Below are 12,600 nucleotides of genomic sequence, written 5' to 3'. Positions count from 1 at the left end.
CTGGTTATAGGACCCTTATTAGCTTAAATCTATCTGTAGATAGGTGGTACTCATTGGTATTTACTCAGGAAATTTTTAAAAATGTGTAATCCTTTATTGAGTAGCATGCCTGTGGGCCCATACTGAAAATTAGAAAGTATTTACTACGGTAATATGGCCATTTTCCTTTCTGTGAGCTGTTTTTACTGGGAGGCAGTGGTAAAGGAGAAGAGAGAGGGCATGGTCTGGTGGAGACTAACTGGACTCTAATCCTTGGAAGCCATTTATTTGTGCCCTACTGTGAGTTACTTCAGCCTGTGGATTGAAGGATACCCACCTTAGTTATCAGATGCCTGCCACAGAGACTGGTGTACTTGGTTAACACAGCTCCTTTGCCTGGGCACAAGTAATGCAATGCTTGTGTGAAGTCTGCTCAAAGAACATAGAGGTCAGTGACATTCATTTTGTTCTCAGCACCCTTGTAACCTAAGCCTATTCTGGCTATTCTTTTGTAATGTCTTATTAAAATGCCCTTTGGCTTCCTTTGTGGAATAGTTAATGACTGCTGTCTAGAGACTAATTCTGGATCATTCTGGCCAGCATTTGAGGCCTTGGGGTTATAGAGTTGGCTAGAGTGGCATATCCGGGAGTCATGCAGTGCTGTGTGCCTCTCCAGAATGGGCTCAGGATTTACAGAACTGAGATTTGCATTGCACTGATAGTTTTAATTCAGGAGACTGATGAATAAAGTGGGGAAAAAATAGGCAAGTGGGCTAGGCTAATATCAGTCAACACTTTGAAATGCCTTCTCTGAATTTGGGACCACCTCTTTGGATGTTGAACACTGCTGATGGTATGTAGTGTTTTTTTTTATATAGTTGCATACATTAGTATATATGTTGTGGAAATGATGCCAACAATGCTTACATAACCCAATAATGTTGGAATGTGATTTTGAAAACCATGGCAAGGAAGAAAGTTTTTTGTGGTGCAGTCTTGCTGCCAGTGTTGCAAACAACATTTTTTCATGTGTATTTGTCTTGTGTGAATTCATTTCACTATGTGTAAGGATTAGGTAGCCTGTGAGTCTCTGACAGCTGAGAGAGTGCATTCAGTCTTGCAGCTGGTCTGCAGGTTTAGAACCTGGTCTGCCGTTTAGATGCACCAGCATGAGACTCTGGGTAAGTCAGTACTGTTTACTAGAAGAAGGGTGGTGGAAGCAATGCTTTGCAGCAGTAGCAGCAGTGATTTGCCCTGTGACAACCTTCCTTAGCTTTTGGCACTTATCCTTGAGTTTGGTTCTCCAGCTGTAAGGGTTATGAATACCTCATGTTCTTGGAGACGCATGTGACTGGAGCAGAGAGCACAGAAAGTGCTAAGGGCATGTTGTCTTCTTTGTTCCGGTCAAAATTAGGTGAGCATGCTTATGGTTTCTGTTGAACCTTGTACTAGATGACCTAGGCAGTGAGGTAAGACTTAAGGAATAGGTGGTAGTGGTAATAAACCAAAAGAGCTAGCAGTCAAGAATGGATAATTTGTTAGTAATAGTAAATGGCTAAAATTTATTTTGTATAATAAATACAGTAGTATCAGGGAAATATATTTAGGACTGACATTTTCCAAATCTCTGGGAGGAAGCAAGACCATTGAAAGACATTAAAGAAAAATGGACATTTACGTGTTCATGAATATTGAGAATGATGTCAATCCATCTATTCAAATTAGGTTCAGTAAGGGACTTGCCTGGTGGCCCAGTGGGTAAGACTCCATGCTCCCAAAGCAGGGGACCTGGGTTCAATCCCTGGTTGAGGGAACTAGATCCCACATGCTGCAGCTGAGACCGGGTACAGCCAAAATAAAATTGAGAAAATCTTAAAAAAAAAAAAAAAAAAAAAAAATTAGGTTCAGTTTAAAAAAAAAAAATTTTGGGGGGCTTTAGAAAAGGAAGAAGAGAGGTTGGAGGTTAGAGGAGAGAAAAAGGTGTAGTTGTCTTGGAGAATGGGGGAAAAGTATACCAGGGAAATAGAATTGCCAGCAGGTGGAGGGTTGGGTTTAACCAGAGCAAAAAAACTTAAAAAAAAAAAAAAAAAAAAAAGATTAGGTTCAGTTTAAAAAAAAAAAATTTTGGTGGGCTTTAGAAAAGGAAGAAGAGAGGTTGGAGGTTAGAGGAGAGAAAAAGGTGTAGTTGTCTTGGAGAATGGGGGAAAAGTATACCAGGGAAATAGAATTGCCAGCAGGTGGAGGGTTGGGTTTAACCAGAGCTTGGCCAGCTGAATCTAACAGGAGGAAAAAAGCAAAGGTAGTGAAAGTGAATGCAAGATTATAGTTGATGCTATTGTCCCCCAGCATCCACTTCCCCCATCCCCAGATCCGGGGGTGAATCCTGGGTAGCCAAAGTCAGTAAGAGTACAAAGCCACCTTTGGTGATTGGAGTTGTCCAAGAGTTGGCAAGTATTCCAAATTGGCCCAATGGAGTAAGAGTACTAATTTAAGGGAGCTGGAAGAATATGAGGTGGTGGCCTTAGCCTGGCATACTCAGCCTGGAGACATGTGGCAGTTACTGGTAGTGGCAGTTCAGGTTAGGATGATGTGAGTAGAAGACAGGAGGAGGAAGACAGTACTGGACATGAAGAGGTCAAAAATAGACCATGGTGTTCAGTGAGTGTTGCAGCTCCCACAAGTGTTGGTAGACGTGGGTGTGGAGAAGGCCCAGGAATGTGAAGGAATGCTGCTGGATAGTGGGCTTAGCTTGAAAGCATGGACTGCAAGAAAATTTGTGTTTAGAAGTGGCAGTGGTGTAATAGACTTAGCCCACTACCAGACGACACAGCACTTGGTGTTGAAGAAGGAAAAAGTCATCACCGAAAGGGCTTCAAGGGAAGTAGCGTCCTAGGCACGAGTCTGGTTAGAGAGAGAGTAAGAGAACATTCAGAGAAAAGGCTGGGGGCTGAGCCCAGAGGTCACAGCGGAGGGCCTGGGAAGGGAGCAATGTTGGCTCAGATGAGCAGGGGAGAGCTAGTGGGAACTGTAGTGGCAGTGAATGGGAATCTGGTAGAGAGGAACAGGCAAGTGTAGCCCATGACAGGCTTAGGCCTGAGGTTCTGCTAATGGAAGGATTAGTCTTGACACCAAGGCTGGTAAGCTGGCTTGTGGCTGGGGAAGGAGCATTTCTGTTAGGAATTCTGTCTCTTGCTGCTCTGAATGGTGCCTCAGATATCGGAAGGCCTGCTTACGTCCCATCAGTCTGGCTGCTGTTTTACAAGGCTATAAATGATACAAAGAAGTGAGTCAACTTGCACGATATTTACACCTATATCCAAGGGATGTTTTATACTTCTTAGTGGTTTGGGGCAGCCAGCTATACAGCCCTTCTGTCTGGGCTGAGAAGCTGGTGATAGGGGATCTGGATGATTTTTATTTATACCTTTTAGGCAAGGTGTGACTTGCAGGGATCTCAGTTCCCTGACCAGGGATCAAGCCCGGGCCCTCAGCAGTGAAAGCATAGAGTCCTAACCCCTGGACCACCAGGGAATTCCTGTGGGTGATTTTTAAATAGAATGATTTTCATTTTAGATTACTCTGGGACAAAATAGTGGCCAGTTTGGACATTGCTATAGAAGTCCAGATAAGATGAGACCATAGATAGGGCAGTAGGAAAGAACATCAAATTTGAGATGTTCTCAGAAATGGGGTTGACACATTGAGGTGACTAGTTGAATGTGGAATGAGGAAAAGGCAAGAATGGGGCGTGATTGCAGAATGGTGATACAGATGGTGCCACTTGCTGGAATAGAGAATGCACAAAGGGGAGGGGTCTGTCTGGTTTCAGATATACAGAGTTTGAGGTGTCTGGGGCATCCATAGGGAGTATGTGGGAAGCAGATTTGGAGCTGAGGAGTGAGGTGTAGGCTGAAGCTGAACGTTTGATGCTCATCGGGTGGCTGTTGAAAGCTGTGGTCATGGAGGAAATCACATCAGAGCATCTGTGGAGGCCCAAAGATGTGGGGAATCCAGGAAGGGGGACGTCACAGAATCCTAGAGAACAAAGTGATTCAGCTGGCATCAAAACCAAAAGGTCCAAGAAGGTGGAGGCTGAAAAGTGTCCACTGGTGACATGGAGACTAGGGGTGAGAGCAGCCCTGTGGAAATGGGGTTGCCCCAGACTCAGCAGGTTGAGGGGTGACTAGGGCTGCTACTCACACAGCCTTCCCCATCTCAGCAACGGCCAGTTCATCCTTACAGGTCACAGCCAAAACCCTCAGAGTCTATCCCAACTTCTCACTTTTTAGAACACTCCACATCCAATGGGTCTGCAAACCCTGTTGATTCTGCCTTTGATATATCCAGATTTTGACCACTTCTCACCATCTCTGTCCACATGGGTCCAGACCTCTGTCATCACTCACTTGGATTATTGTAGTACCTGCTAGGTGAGCTCCCTGCTACCTTCCTTTTCCTGTCCCACCCCTCTCTAGTCAGTTCTCAACATAGCAGCCAGGGTGTCTGTCCTCTTAAAAGCCATGTCAGACTATGGGTCACTTCTCTGCTCAAAACCTTAGAGGTTTCCATTCTTTCTTATGAACAAAAGCCAGCATCCTGCAAGAGGCTTCACAGTGTGTCCCCATTTGTCCCACTCCCACTTTTCACTGCTCTCCCCCTGGTTTACTCCCTTCAAACCTCACAGGCCTCCTTTTCCTTGAATGTGCCAGCACATTCCCACCTCAAGGCCCTTACACTCCTGCCTCTTGACAGGAAGACTGTTTCCCCAGAGAACTCTAGTATTATAAATGGCTTTCTCCCTCTGTTATTTTGGGGAAGGAATAGGAAAGCCTTCCCTGACCACTCTGTTTAAAATAGCAGCCCCCTCCATGCCCAGATCTCTTGACCACCTTCCCCTGCTTGATTGATCTCCACAGTATATATAATCATCTGCTAATCAAAATTGCATATTTTCTGTCTTTGCTAGACTGTAATCTTCAGGGCAGAGATTTTTGTTTGTTCTGCTTTATCCCAGGATCTGTAACAAAAGAGTACAGAGTAAAATTTCAGTGTGTGGAAGTTGGGAAGTGGGATGAAGGAAGCAAGGGCTGCTGCTGGAAGAGCAGATAAACTAGTTATGTTAGATTATATAATTTATGTGTTAGCTAAATAGGATGCTCTTGAGAGTGAAAGGGATTTGGTTGTCAGTTACACTGGAATGAAAGGACTGCCCTAGACTGACCAGAATGGGAGTTCTGGTCACTCCAGAGATAAATAACTCTGAGGGAAGGGTCTTTTAGGATGAGACATGTTTATGTGGGGTTGAGGGAAAAGGAGCCAACCAAGCAGAGCTTTATGATTATAGTGCAACCAAATGCCTCATTTACCCTTTGCATAAAATTGCATAAAATTCAATTTTCCTAGATTTGAGACACCAGGATGGAAATTGATTTGGAGTCAGAAAACCTGAGTTCCAATCCTGCCAATGAAACTTCACCCCCAGGGTTTCAATTTGGAGCTACCACATTCAGTACTGAACATTGAAGTGTCTCTCAAAGTAAGGTCTATGGACCACCACAAAATCAACAGATTCCTGGATCCCACCATCAAACTGCCTAATCCAAATGCAGGGGAGGATGAGCTTTTAAAGTCTTAAAGAGAAATAGTACCTGCTCCCTAAATTTCTTGCGAAGATTAAGTGAGAATACCTTATGTTTTGTTAGTGCTCAGTAAATGTTGACTTATTACAGGAATATTTTAAGGATCAACTTGGATAAGAGCTCTGAAAATTGTAAACTGAAATTGTGGTGGCCATGAGATTTTGACTTGTAGATCTCTAAGTACAGATAATATAATTGATCCAAGATGCTTTGCTCTGAAATCTATCACATTTGTCCTGTGGCCATGCTTTCCAAGTGCTCCCAAGCCAAGGAGTAGGCTCAGCAGAGATTCTAAAGCAGTCCTGTTCCTGGAAGACATGGAACTCCTCTGACAGCCAGCTTTGGCTCAAGGATACCCATGATGGCCTTGCCAAACTTCCCTTGGGCCGCATGGTCGTCTATGATTCTGCTACCCACAATTCCTTCACTTAGGCTTGACGGCTCCCCTAGCTCCCTCCCCTGTTTTTTGAAAGGTGTTTCCCTAATAAAATCCTTGCATTTTAATCCTATTTGGGAGTCTGCTCAAGAGCCCAGACTAACATCATGAGCATCACAGAAAAGTAAGGAGGTAAGGATTCTGGGAAGATGGCTGCATGTGAAGCACCAGGAATCCGTCCCCCTAACTTCAACAACCAGTACACAGGTAATATTGGTCTGATGTAGCTATTTTGGTGCTGTGGAGTCTGTTGAAGGCTTGCAACATCCAGGGAAGACTTACAGTAAATTGAGATTAATTTGGGGAATTTCAGCTCTTAGTTCAGCTGAGGCTACCCATCCCCCACCCAGCTCAGCCCTATGGCAGGCAGTCGTGCACATGTTCTGGAGCACCTTGCACATATCTTGCAGCAGCCAGGGTGAGCAATAAGGACCCCATCCCCCAAATACTGGGGCTCTGTGTTCTGACTAATCACTCAGCTGCTTCTGATGAAGGAGGTGCAAACACAGATAGCAGCCATTGTTGTTGCGCTTACCCCTGCTGTTGCAAGCCCCTCCTCTCAAGCTGAAGTGACTTCAGGGGATATAAACGGCTGGTGCCTACTGCCTCTTCATTTTAGCCTTTTTCCCCCGTTGAGAGCCAGACATTAAAGACTAGGACAATCAAAAGCAATCACATATATGGGGGAAATTAGAAAGTCACTGCACATGCACAGGCTGAGAAGAGACCTGAAAATACCTTAAATTTACACCTCAAGCTGATGGCCCAGGGGCAGCCTAGAGCAAAAGAGACAATACAGCAAACTCTGGAGAAAAGAGACAACCCGATTTCCAGGGTTACCACATTATTAGATTCAGTGTCAAGTTTTTAACAATAACAAATCATAAGGCATACAAAGAAAAAGGAAAATATGGTCCAAAGGAAAGAAAATAAACCAACAGAAACTATCCCTGAGAATGACCTGGTGGCAAATCTACTAGACAAGGATTTTAGAACAAATGTTTGAAGATGCTCATAGAACTAAAGAAAGATGTGGAGAAAGTCAAGTAAACAATGTATAAACAAAACAACCAATAACAAGATAGAAAACCTAAAAAGAAACCCAAAAGTTCTACAGCTGGAAATTACAATAACTGAAAGTATTCACTAAAGGGACTCAGGCAGATTTGAGCAGGCAGCAGAAAGAATCAGTGAACTTGAAGATAGGAGAATGGAAATTATTGAGTCTGGGGAACAGAAAAAAAAATTTGAAGAAAGGTGGACAGAGCCTAAGGTGCTTTGTGGGGCACCATCAAGCAGACTGACAGACATTGTGGGAGTTCCAGAAGGAGGAGAAAAAAGGGCAAAGAATGTTTGAAAAAATAATGGCTGAAAATGTCCAAAATTTAATGGAATATGTGAATATAACCATACAAGAAGCTTAACAAACTCCAAGATGAACTAAAAAAGACCCACACCAAGACATACTGAAAACAACTGTCAAAAGAAAAAGACAAAGAATCTTGAAATCAACAAGAAAAAATTCATTACATACAAGGGATTCTCAATAAGATTATCAGATTTCTCAGAAACTTTGGAGGCAGAAGGCAGTAGCTGATATATTAAAAGTGCTAAAAGAAAAAACTCATCCAAGAATCCCATATCCAACATATCACAAAAGGACAGATTCCGTATGATTCCATTTATATGAGGTACTTAGACAAAATTGCAGACAGAAAATAGAATAGTGGTAATGAGTTATTGCATAATAGGTATAGAATTTCAGTTTTGCAAGATGGAAAGAATTCTGGAGAAGGGTGGTCACAATGCACAACAATATGAATATATTTAATAGCACTTTTAAATGGTTTAGACAGTAAATTTTGTTACATGTACCACAATAAAAAATGGAAACGATGGTAAAGATGCTGAGGAAAGATAGAAGAGTAGGCATGAAACAAAACTATTCAATAGTTTTAGGGTCTTACAGTGATTGTCAGATTCTGTACAAAGGGAAGTTAGATGGCCTAAGGAAGAAAAGCTTTAGTGGAAACAACCAAAATTTAAAGGCTTTTTCATTTGTACAGTCATCTTTCTTTCCCATTTTTGTAAAAATATCACAAAGCAAGATTCATGTGCTCATTATACAATTTTTGGAGTATGTATTTAAATTAAAACTTAAAAATTTTTTAAAAAGGAGGTGATATAATAATTTTAAACCAACTATGGTATTTTAACATTGAATTTTTGGGTTTTTTTTGCGGTACACGGGCCTCTCACTGCTGTGGCCTCTCCTGTTGTCGAGCACAGGCTCCAGACACGCAGGCTTAGCAGCCATGGCTCACGGGCCCAGCTGCTCCACGGCATGTGGGATCCTCCCGGACTGGGGCACGAACCCGTGTCCCCTGCATCGGCAAGCGGACTCTCAACCACTGCGCCACCAGGGAAGCCCAACATCTAATATTTTTTTGTTAATTTTGATTGTCATGAACAATCACTTTCACAGAACAGGAAATAATAACAATGTTCTACTTGAGTAATAATTTTTAAATGTATTCTAAAATTATGTGAGGGCACTCTGACAAGATGACTCTTCCACTTCTGGTAACGTTGGACCAACTCTTCTGCTGAAGACTGCCAAGAACACTAGGCAAATAACATAAGGTGCCACAATTCTAAGAACTGGGCTCAGGGAAATGGGAACAAACTGACCCTGGAACTGAAGACTAACTGTACTTAATCAAGATGATGCTGATCAGACCATTGGTCTTGATGACCAATTTCAAGATGACTGTCAGAGCTGACTGTGCTGTTTCTGCATGTTGCCCCCTCCCTTCACCTATGAAAGCTCTTACCCACTGATTGTCAGCTGATCTGGAAGTTTAAATGTTTGCTAGTCTGGAAGAGGCAGCTGTACTGCGCTAGAGGGAAAAATTTGGAGTCTGGGCCCACCAATTGTGCGAACCCTTGTACACTACCCCATGAGTGGAGGACTTTGAATTGTTGTACCATGGTAGTAAATTAAACCAACCCTCACATAGATTGCAACCTGACTTGGAATCAGGTGGGGGCCCAGAAATCTCAAGCCCTAAACTTGGATAAAGGTGATCCTGAATTACTGGTTCCACTCCCCCCATCCCAGGCACCAAGCTAAAGCAAATAAAATATTATTTGTGGAAAATTATATAATCCTAGGCTTTGAATTATTTCTACAGATATTTTCCAAGTGCCAAATCAAGCATATATTCAAAGATAACTGGGTCTACAAGGAAACAAGCCATCATGAACAAGGACCAGCAGAAACAGCAGATAATGGAAAAAGACCCACAGGAAGCCCAAATACCAAAAATATCAGACACAAAATGTAAAGTGACTATGTTTACTATGTTCATTAGATAAAAGGAGAAGCTTGAACATTTTAGAAGGTGTTATGGGCTGAATTGTGACCATCTCCAACCCAAATTCATGTATTTAAATCCTAACCCCAGTACTGCCAAATGTGACTTATTGGGACATAGAGTCTTTAAAGAGGTAAGGTTAAATGAGATCACTGAGGTGAGGCTTAATCCAATCTACCTGATGTCCTTATAAGAAGAGGAGATTAAGACATGGACACACACAAGGAAGGACCATGAAGGCACCAGAAGAAGAAAGCCTTCTGCAGTCTATAAAGAGAGAAGCTTCAGAGTGAAACCAACTCTGACACCTAGATCTTGAACGTTCAGCCTCCAGGAAGGTGGGGAAATACATTTCTGTTGTTTAAGCCACCCAGTGTATGGTAATCTGTTGTAGCAGTCCTGGCAAACTAATAAAGAAGGGAACCAGAGACTTTAAATTGACACAGCAGATTTTAAAAGATTAACCAGGTGGAAATCTGAGAACATAAAAATACAATACACCAAAGAAATCAATGGACAGGTTCAGAAGCTGATTAAACACAGTTGAAGATAAAATTAGGGAATTCCCTGATGGCCCAGTAGTTAGGACTCAGCGCTTTCACTGCCAAGGGCCTGGGTTCCATCCCTGGTCGGGGGACTAAGGTGCAAGCCACATAGTGTGGCCAAAAACTAAAACTTAAAAAAATAATAAAATAAAATTAGTTAACTGAGTGATATTTGAAGGAAATCATCTGTAATGAAGTACAGAAAATAAAAAATGTGGAAAATAGAGGCTAAAACCTAAGAGATAGAGAATATAGTAAGAAAATCAGTCTGTAACTGGAGTCACAGAAGAAAGAAAAAATGAGAAAATTGAAGAGATAATGGCTGAGACTCAGTCAGAAATGACTGGGGTTGGGAGAGGGGGAAACACCAAAAGAAAGAGTCAAGAATCCCAAAGAGGTTAAATAAAAAGAAATCCACATCTAAACACATCAAAAATTGTACCACAGTTTAAAAAAAAAAAAAAAGCAAAAGAGGATATATTACAAGGAACCAGGAAAAAAAAAATTACTTTCAGAGGAGAGACATTTAATTTCATTCCTCAACACAAACAATGGATGCCAGAAAATAGTAAAATTATAGTTTCAGAGTAGTAAAATGATATCTTCAGCGACCTGAAAGAAAATAATTGTCAACTTAGGATTCTATACACAGTAGGATATGAAGGTGAAAAAAAGACATTTTGAGACAAAAATGGGGAACATTCACAAGCAGCAGAACTGCACTAACCAAGCTGAAGATAATGATCCCATTTGGAATATTAGGAGATAAAAAAGGAATGAAAAGCAAAGAAAGAAGTCCTAAACCAAGGCGGTCTACCTCAGATGGGGTAGAAGGAAAAGCTGCCTTACACTAGAGAAAAGTAGGAAACTCATTACTAGGATCCCGAATAGATACAAAACAGAAGTCTGCTGCCTGATCGGAGGGCAGGAAACTCCCTCCCCCGCAAGCCCCACTGTCATTACAAGGCAGAGTTCAGATGTGCATGTGCACAGGGCCTGTCTATGACTAAGGCTGAAGCAGAACTGAGAAAAACTCCCTACCACCAACATGAGCCTTTGCGTCATAAAGCGAGCAACGGCCAGCTGCTGCTGGGGAAGGGGCAGGAGCATGGAGACAGATTCCCTCTTGTGCAGGCATGCAGGAAGTGTTGAATGCTGAAGCTCAGGAACACTAAGAAAAACTCTGGATTCCAGGTCTCAAACTAAGCACAAGGTATCAGCAGCCCACTATCATCAGAAATGAGGAATTGATTAGATGTGCTTATCAAATGATGACACAGCAGAGGAAAAAGTCATGAACTTGATAAATTGGTAGAAATTACACAAACAGAGAAAAACATGGAAAAAACAGAACAGACTATGGAAGAGCTGTGACACAATATTAAGCATGTGACTGAAGTAGCAGATGAAGACAGGAAAAATGTAGCAGAAGAAATGTTTGGGGAAATAATGGCTGCAAATTTTCCAAAGTCAATGAAAGGTAACAAACCACAGATCCAGGAAGCTCAGAAAACCCCAAGCAAAATGAACACAGAGGAAAAAACACACCCAGGCACTTCATGGTCAAACTTCTGAAAACCAGAGATGGAGAAAATGTGACAAGCAGCCAGAGAGAAACAAAGGAGCAAAAATAAGAGCTACAGCAGGGTTTTCATTTAAAAACTACGTAAGCTAGAAAGCACTAGCATGACATCTATAAAGTACTGAAAAGGATGGGGGAAGTCAACCCAGAATTATATACCCAGCAAAATCATCTCTCAAAAATGAAGGTGAAATAAAGATTTTGTTTTCATCGTAGGTGAGTTCAAAGCTTTCATTTCCATCTCCATCTTTGGAGGCATTTTCAAGTGCCCTCTTAGAAGAGTGGCTTTCCAGTATTCTAGCTTTCCCTTAGACTTTTTAAAAAAAACTCAATCTTGGGCTTCCCTGGTGGTGTAGTGGTTGGGGGTCCGCCTGCCGATGCAGGGGACACAGGTTCGTGCCCCGGTCAGGGAAAATCCCACATGCCGCGGACCGGCTGGGCCTGTGAGCCATGGCTGCTGAGCCTGCGCATCCGGAGCCTGTGCTCCGCAACGGGAGAGGCCACAGCAGTGAGAGGCCCACGTACAGCAAAAAAAAAAAAAAAAAATTTCAATCTTGAGTTAATTTCAAACTTTAGAGAAAAATTGCAAGAAAAGGTCAAATCATTCCTGCATGCCCTTCACTTAGATTGCCCAATTAATATTATACTGCAACGATTTGCCTTGTGACTCTTTCTTCATGTGTATTTATGCATATTTTTTTCCTGATGCCTCATTATTCTTCTAGTACTTGTGTGTGATTTCCTAAAATACAAGGACAATGTCCTACAAAACTATCTGTTCACAGTGAACTAACTTTGATATAGTACTATCATCTCAACCACAGACACCATTCAAATTTCACTGGTTGTCCCAAGAATGTCCTTTATAGGTCCAGAATCCAATCCAAGGTCATTCATTGCATGTAGCTGTGATATCTCTTCAGTCTCCTCGGTCTTTGCTGTCTTTCATAACTTTGACAGTTTTCAAGGGTACTGGCAGTTATTTTGTAGAATAACCTCAATTTGTATTTGTCCATCTTAAGTAGACTCAGTTTATGCACCT

The sequence above is a fragment of the Lipotes vexillifer genome, unplaced genomic scaffold (genome assembly GCF_000442215.2).
Source record: "Lipotes vexillifer unplaced genomic scaffold, Lipotes_vexillifer_v1.1 scaffold683, whole genome shotgun sequence".
NCBI classification, from domain to species: domain Eukaryota; kingdom Metazoa; phylum Chordata; class Mammalia; order Artiodactyla; family Lipotidae; genus Lipotes; species Lipotes vexillifer.
Note: the sequence above shows the minus strand (reverse complement) of the source record.